Source organism: Tamandua tetradactyla, chromosome 25, assembly GCF_023851605.1.
Source record: "Tamandua tetradactyla isolate mTamTet1 chromosome 25, mTamTet1.pri, whole genome shotgun sequence".
Classification (NCBI taxonomy): Eukaryota; Metazoa; Chordata; class Mammalia; order Pilosa; family Myrmecophagidae; genus Tamandua; species Tamandua tetradactyla.
The window spans coordinates 30108776-30116067 of NC_135351.1; the positions used below are offsets into that span (position 1 = coordinate 30108776).

At 37.0% G+C, this 7292-nt stretch overlaps 1 non-coding gene across 1 annotated transcript; it reads right to left on the reverse strand.

Moving 5' to 3' along the window:
- Window positions 1–4236: 4236 nt before the first annotated feature.
- TRNAL-UAA (transfer RNA leucine (anticodon UAA)) lies at window positions 4237–4319 on the reverse strand. The gene has a single exon. It is a non-coding gene; the product is annotated as a tRNA-Leu (tRNA).
- Between the last annotated feature and the right edge of the window lie 2973 nt (window positions 4320–7292).

Below are 7292 nucleotides of genomic sequence, written 5' to 3' on the forward strand. Positions count from 1 at the left end.
AATTGGAATGGGCATAGTCCAAATACCCTTAAACATTGGGAGAAAGATCAAAGGAAAAGGTGGATTTATAACAGACAAGATAGGATTTAACAAATGAATAAAATTGCCGAAACATTATATTGATATTTCTTTGAGTCTCCAGTGTCTTGGAGCAACTAGAAGGAAAAACCTAAAACTGTGGAATTTTAACCCATACCAAATTCTGAAATCTCTTCTACAACTAATTGTGGAGGCATGCTTTGAAATTTATTGCTTTTGTGTATATGTTATTTTTCAAAATATAAAAAGGCCTATCTTGAATGGGGTAGATCACATTTCAATTAAAATAACCTAACCAAAAAGTTCAATCTCTATTAGGTCTGCACCCACAGGAATGGATTAAAAGAACATGGCCCTTAGGGTAAGATAGTGGGTAACTGGAGCTGAAGGGATACGGACTGTGCAACAGGACTGTATACAAAAACTCAGAAATGGACAGCGCAATACTACCTAACTGTAATGTAATTATGTTAAAACACTGAATGAAGCTGCATGTGAGAATGATAGAGGGAGGAGGGCTGGGGACATAAATGAAATCAGAAAGAAAGATAGATGTTAAAGATTGAGATGGTATAATCTAGGAATGCCTAGAGTGTATAATAATAGTGAAATGTACAATGTACAAATTTTAAAAATGTTTTTGCATGAGGAAGAACAAAGGATTGTCATTATTGCAGGGTGCTGAAAATAGATGATAACTAATACTTTAAAATGTCACCTTATGTGTGAGACTAAAGCAAAAAATGTTTATTTGTTACAAAATTTAGATTTTGACTAGAGCATTTCCTAATATAACTCATGTAGATAGTTTGATTGAATGTCATAAGTACTTGGAATCTCAGGTAGCACATGAGATTTTGTTGGTTTGTCCAGAGTGATCCCCCGATGAATCCCAGAATGATTTGATCAGTGACTGGTAAAGTATTTGCAAGGCCCCTTCAGGGAATGGTGAGAGTGGGGAGAAATTCAACTTCCCCAAGTTGAATTCTTGATATTCTCACAAGCAGTGTGGACAACCAAAGCTATAGGCTGAGCCCCCAGTCTTGGGGTTTGTTCACATGAAACTTAACCCCACAAAAGATGGGCCAAGTCTACTTAAAATTTAGGCCTAAGAGTCACCCCCAAGAGAGCCTCTTTTTTTTCTTTTTTAACATGGGCAGGCACCAGGAATCGAACCCGGGTCCTCGGGCTTGGCAGGAAAGCATTCTTAGCTGCTGAGCCACCATAGCCCGCCCAAGAGAGCCTCTTTTGTTGCTCAGATGTGTCCTCTCTCTCCAGCCAATATGATGAGCAGTCTCACCACCCTCCCCTTCTCTGCGTGGGACATGACTCCCAGGGGTGTGGACCTTCCTGGCAACGTGGGACAAAGATCCTGGAATGAGCTGAGACTCAGCATCAAAGGACTGAGAAAAACCCTAGAATGAGCTGAGAATTAACATCAAGAGACTGAGAGAACCTTCTGGACCAAAAGGGGGAAGAGTAAAATGAGGCAAAGTGTCAATGGCTGAGAGATTCCAAACAGAGTCGAGAGGTTATACTGGAGGTTATTCTTACGCATTAAGTAGATATCACCTTGTTGTTCAAGATGTAGTGGAGAGGCTGGAGGGAATTTCCTGAAAATGTAGTGCTGTGTTCCAGTAGCCATGTTTCTTGATGATGATTGAACAATGATATAGCTTTCACAATGAGACTCTGTGAATGTGAAAACCTTATGTCTGATGCTCCTTTTAGCTACTATATCAACAGAAGAGTAGAATATATGGGACAAAAATAAATAATGAGGGGAACAAATGTTAAAATAAATTCAGTTTGAAATAGTGGTAAATGAAAGCGAGGGGTAAGGGGTATGGTACGTATAGTTGTTTTATTTTCTCTATTATCATTTTATTTCTTTTTCTGTTGTCTTTTTATTTCTTTTTCTAAATCGATGCAAATGTACTAAGAAGTGATGAATATGCAACTATGTGATAATATTAAGAATTACTGATTATATATGTAGAATGGAATGATTTCTAAATGTTTTGTTTGTTAATTTTTTTTAATTAATAAAAAAAGTTAAAAAAAAAAGAACATGGCCTTTTCTCAGGTACATATGAGCTTCAAACCAACACATTGTGAAGTGACACAAGAAAAAGAAATAAAAGCATATTGATTGTAAAGGAAAAAGTAAAACTCTATTCACAGATAGCATGATTGTCTACATAAAAAGTTCCAAGAATCTTTTAATAGCTCCTAGGATAATGAAGGACTTTATTAAGATTGCAGGATAAAAATTTAATAAATAAAATTCAATTTTATTTCTATATGATGACAATGAACAATTAGAAATTGAAATTTAAAAATTAAAGATAGCGGCATTCAAAATAGCACCAAAATACATGAAACACTTTGGCGTTAATCTAAGAAAACATTTGCAACATATGCGTTCTGAATACTAAAAACACTTATGAAGGAAATCAAAGAAACCAAAATATGGAGAGATGTTCATGAATTGGAAATCTCAATGTTGTTAAAATGTTAATTCTCTCCCAAGTTGATCGATAGCTTCAATGCAATACAAATCCAAATCCCAACAGGGTACTTTTCAGCATGTGGAAATTGAGAAGTATTTATGTGGAAAGGCAAAAGAACAGGAACAGCTGAATATTTTTAAAGAAGAAAAACAATGACTCACAGTAGGTGATTTGAAGACTTAACATAAAGCTACATTAAAGCAAGACAGTATGAAATCAGCAAAAATATGTACACATAGATCAATAGACACAATAGAGAATCAAATGACAGACTCTTACATACATGGCCAATTGATTTTTGGCAAAGTTGTAAAGGCAATTCAGTAGAGAAACGATGATATTTTCAATAGATGGTGCTTGACTAATAAGATGTACATAAGTAAAAAAAAATTTTTTAAGATCTTAACCCATTTTGTGTACCTTTTGCCAAAAGTAACTCACAGTAGATCACAGATCCAAACGTAAAACATAAAACTTATAGAAATATCGAAGAAAAATCTTTGTGATCTTGGATTAGCAAAGAATTTTTAGATACTACCCCCTCTCCAAATTGAAATTAAATTTTATTCAGATGAAAAATGTCTTCCTACAAAAGTCATTGCTAAGAAAATGAAAGAACAAGTTACACACTAAAAGAAATATTTTTAAAAACATATATCTAGTAATGGTGGTGTGTCTAGTATCTATAAAGAAGCCTAAAACTCAATAACAAGGAAACAAATAACACTGAGCAAATCTTTGAGCAGACACTTTACCAAAGAATAAATAGATAGATAGATAGAGAGATAGATAAACATATGAAAATATGCTCAACATCTAATTCTTAGGGAAATACAAATTAAAACTACAATAAGATGGCTACTACACACCAACTAGAATGGATAAAATTTTAAAAGTAAATTGCAAATTCCAAGTGTTGGTGATAATGCAAAGAAAACCTGAATTCTAGTACACTGCTGGTGGGAATGTAAAATGAATGGCTCAGCTACTTTGGAAAGCGTTTCTCATAAAACTTGTAATGCTAAAGTGATAACCCAATATCACTGTGGAGAAGGGCAGGAGGAGGCCCTTAAAATAGCAGGGACCAAACAACCTGATTGAAGGTCTTTCTTTCGGAAGCCATGACCATACCGAGAAGCATTTCCTTTCACCTCCCTTTCTTCAGGATTGGTCAGATTTTCTCAGGATTAGCCACATGGCTGCTGCTCACCAGGATAAGTTGAAAAGCCTCTTATTTGCTTGTTGATAATTTCCTAAAATTTCTTGGTTGAGTACTTCTCTGACAATCTCGACGTGAGTGTAACCACGTGACTTTGGAGGGAATCTGGGGAGATTTAGCCTTGCTGAAGAGTTAGGCTTTATGAGTCCAGTTCCCCCATGCATGTGGGATTCACTTCCTTCCGCTTTCCCCGGTGCCCCAGAGAATCAGATGTAAGTGTTTCCTTCCTCTTGGAGCTAAATTGCTTGGAGCCCTGAAGTCTCTTAGAACGTCTACTTGAGCTTTAAAATGCTTTCTTCTGGTTCCTATAAGCTAAATGCAAGTATCCAATATCTACTTATTACTGCTCACCAGGCACTGTTTCACGCTTGAAGACAAACAGGAAGAACGGTGTTGAAACACGAGGGCAGAAGATCATATAGTATTTCCACCTACGCAAAACATTTTGCCTTCAGATACTGGCCCTACCGGGAGTGGGGTTCGAACCCACGCGGGCATGCGCCCATTGGATCTTAAGTCCAACGCCTTAACCACTCGGCCATCCCGGTGACAAGCGGTGGAGAGTTTGTCAATATTTATCCTATTAGAATTAACGGAATTATTGATAGTCCATGGAAAATTGTGATTAATTTTATATTTCCGAAACCTGTTACCAGGCTTAAAAAATCTCAGAAGGCAAACACTTATAATGCTGCTCAGAAAGAAACTAATGAAAAAGTTTATTTTCAACAAGTATAATGTGATCATTAATTGTTGCAAGCACTGTGATGGGTGTTAGAGAAAGATTATGAAAAAGAAAAATATCACAGACTTCCTCCCCCCTTTTTCCTGACTTCTCTCCTCCCCCCTTTTTCCTGACCTCTCTCACTTTATCACCACTTATCTCAAAAGAAGACATTTAGTGCAAAGAGAAAAAAAAACAACAGGGGCGAGAAAGTGGAGTAATAGGGAGAATTCAGTCAAGTCAACCATGTTCCATAATTCCACTCCACCAAAGATGGTGTCCAAATTTTTTATTCCTCATCGAAGAACCCTGTTTTGCCTCATGCATTCAAGGCCCCACTCCAAACTCATTGAATCTGATTCGCAAAATGAGGGCTTCAAGTCTGGGGCTAGGGTAGTTAGATTGAAACAAGTCCCCACCCCCCACCCCTCCACCCCTGCCCCGCTCCATCCCCAGACTAAATTTGGAAAGCCCTAGTGTATGCATACGGAGTTTGAATCTGTGACTCTGGTTTAACAAGAAAGCATTTTAAGCAAGAGTTCTAACTGTCCATAAATGAAACATACGTTGTTTTTTTTTTTTTCTGAGCACCTACTCTATACTGGATGCTAAGCCAGGTACATATAAGCTACCAAAGCAGTAGGACACTGTTAGACACTTCAGGGATGGGATGAGAGTGGAGGAAGTGGGAGAAGAGTAAGGGGGTGGTGTTTAAGAACTCGTTAAAGCAAGACCTGGGGTGAGTACTTGAGATGTTGTGTTGAAAGTCTATGGAGGCTTCTGGAACAATAGTTGAAATTCAATACTGAAATAAGGTTTGGAGTAGACTTCATTTATAAACATCGTAAAACACCTACTGAGAGTCATCAAAAAATAAATGGCCCACTGTTATTTTGGTTACCACAGAAAAGAACTACAATATGAGAGAGTCATGTCAATTGTATCACATGAGTATGAAAGGTCCAAGGACAACTCTCTTCAATTTATAAATACAGAAATTGAGGTGAACTGGTTAAGTAAAACAGTTCCAAAGTCACGTAAATAGTAAGAGGTGGAGTCACTATTGCCACCCAGGTGTGTTGAAGCCAAGGCCAATACTAGTAATCACTGCATTGCCTTGGAGGAAAGAAAGGTTGGGATACAAAGTGGTATAAAGTGAGTGAAACTAAGTCTGCAATGTATAATTAACATTGCATGGTTGGAATAAAAAGAGAAATCATGGTATTAAGATAGGAATGAATGATGAAATTGAAAAGCCTTTACAATTCCATTCTTAAAGACTGGTATGCTGATATATAAAGGTCACAGATTCCAAAGGTCACAAATCTGCAAATCAGTAAATCTTAATAAAATTGAGACTAGACCTAGAAATTGTTCTACTCTGGCAATAATGTCATAGCATGTGTTTGTTGGCAGAGATGGGGAAGAAAAGAGACATATTAAACAGGTTTTCTCTTCAAAACAACTAGATTGTTTCAGGAATACTCAGGTTTTGTAGCTCCCATTTGGGCTTTTCTCATAACTGCCTTCAAGAGCATCAAATCTGTTTGTTTTGCCTTGGGAGGCATGAATGCCCTTTTTTATTACTGTTTCCCTCAAAAAACAATTTAATTATCCTTTTTAAAAAAGTATACATTTCCCAATTTCCCACAAGGAGCAGATCAAGCCTCAAAGATAATAGACAAGAATGTTATCTTTGGTGGCCAATGATGCCATCAGATGTCCTTCCTTAATCCAGGTACTTGTTGTCCTTCATCTCCAGATAACTATTTTCACTGAGACATGTCTTCCCAATAGACACGGTAGTGTGGACTCGGGCACCTTTCTCTACTAGTTAGTTAGTTTCAGTGGTTTTATTGTGGATTCCATAGAATTTCTTATATACAGGATTTTCTTTAATTTCTCTTAATAATATCTTGAAGATTTTAGTATATACAACTTATATGTCTTCCCTTAAATTTATCCCTGAGAGTTTAATTCCTTTTTATTCTATTGCTCATGGAATTGCTTATTTTTTAGATTATATGATTAGTAGGTAGAAATAGGATTATATGGTGTTCCAGTTTGCAAGCTGCTGGAATGCAATATACCAGAAACAGAGCGGCTTTTAAAAAGGGAATTTATTAAGTTGCAAGTTTACAGTTCTAAGCCCTTGAAGATGTTCAAATTAAGGCACCAACAAGAGGTCACCTTCACTCAAGTTAGGCTGATGAAATTCAGGGTTTCTCTCTCAGCTGGAAGGCACATGGTGATTGTCTGCTAGCTTTCTCTCCAGGCTTCTTATTTCATGAATCTCCCCAAGGGGCATTTTCCAAAGGTTTCATCTCCAAAGGTCTCTGACTGAGTGGGCTCCGTAGCTTTTTCCAAAGTGGATCCCTCTTAAAGGACTCTAGTAAGCAACCCCACTTTTAATGAATGGAGACACATTTCCACGAAAACCATCTAATCAGAAGTTGCCACTCACAGTTGGGAGTGTCATATCTCCATGGAAACAAAAAAAGATACCATCCAGAAATATTGAGTGAAGATTAAAGGACATGGCTTTTCTGGGGTCCACAAAAGATTCAAACTGGCACACATGGTTAGTACAGCACTCTGTTTTTGACACTGTTCTATGTCCTGGGAATCCAGGAAAAACAAAGAATTCTGTGTGATGGACGGCAAGTTTAGTGAAAATCAACTGATAGTTTTAAAACTCTCTATATATACAACATATATATATGCATTGTGTCCGATTCTAATTATTCGAGCATTAAGAATTAACTGTTTCACCAGTTTGGAAAGAGCAGTGGTAGTG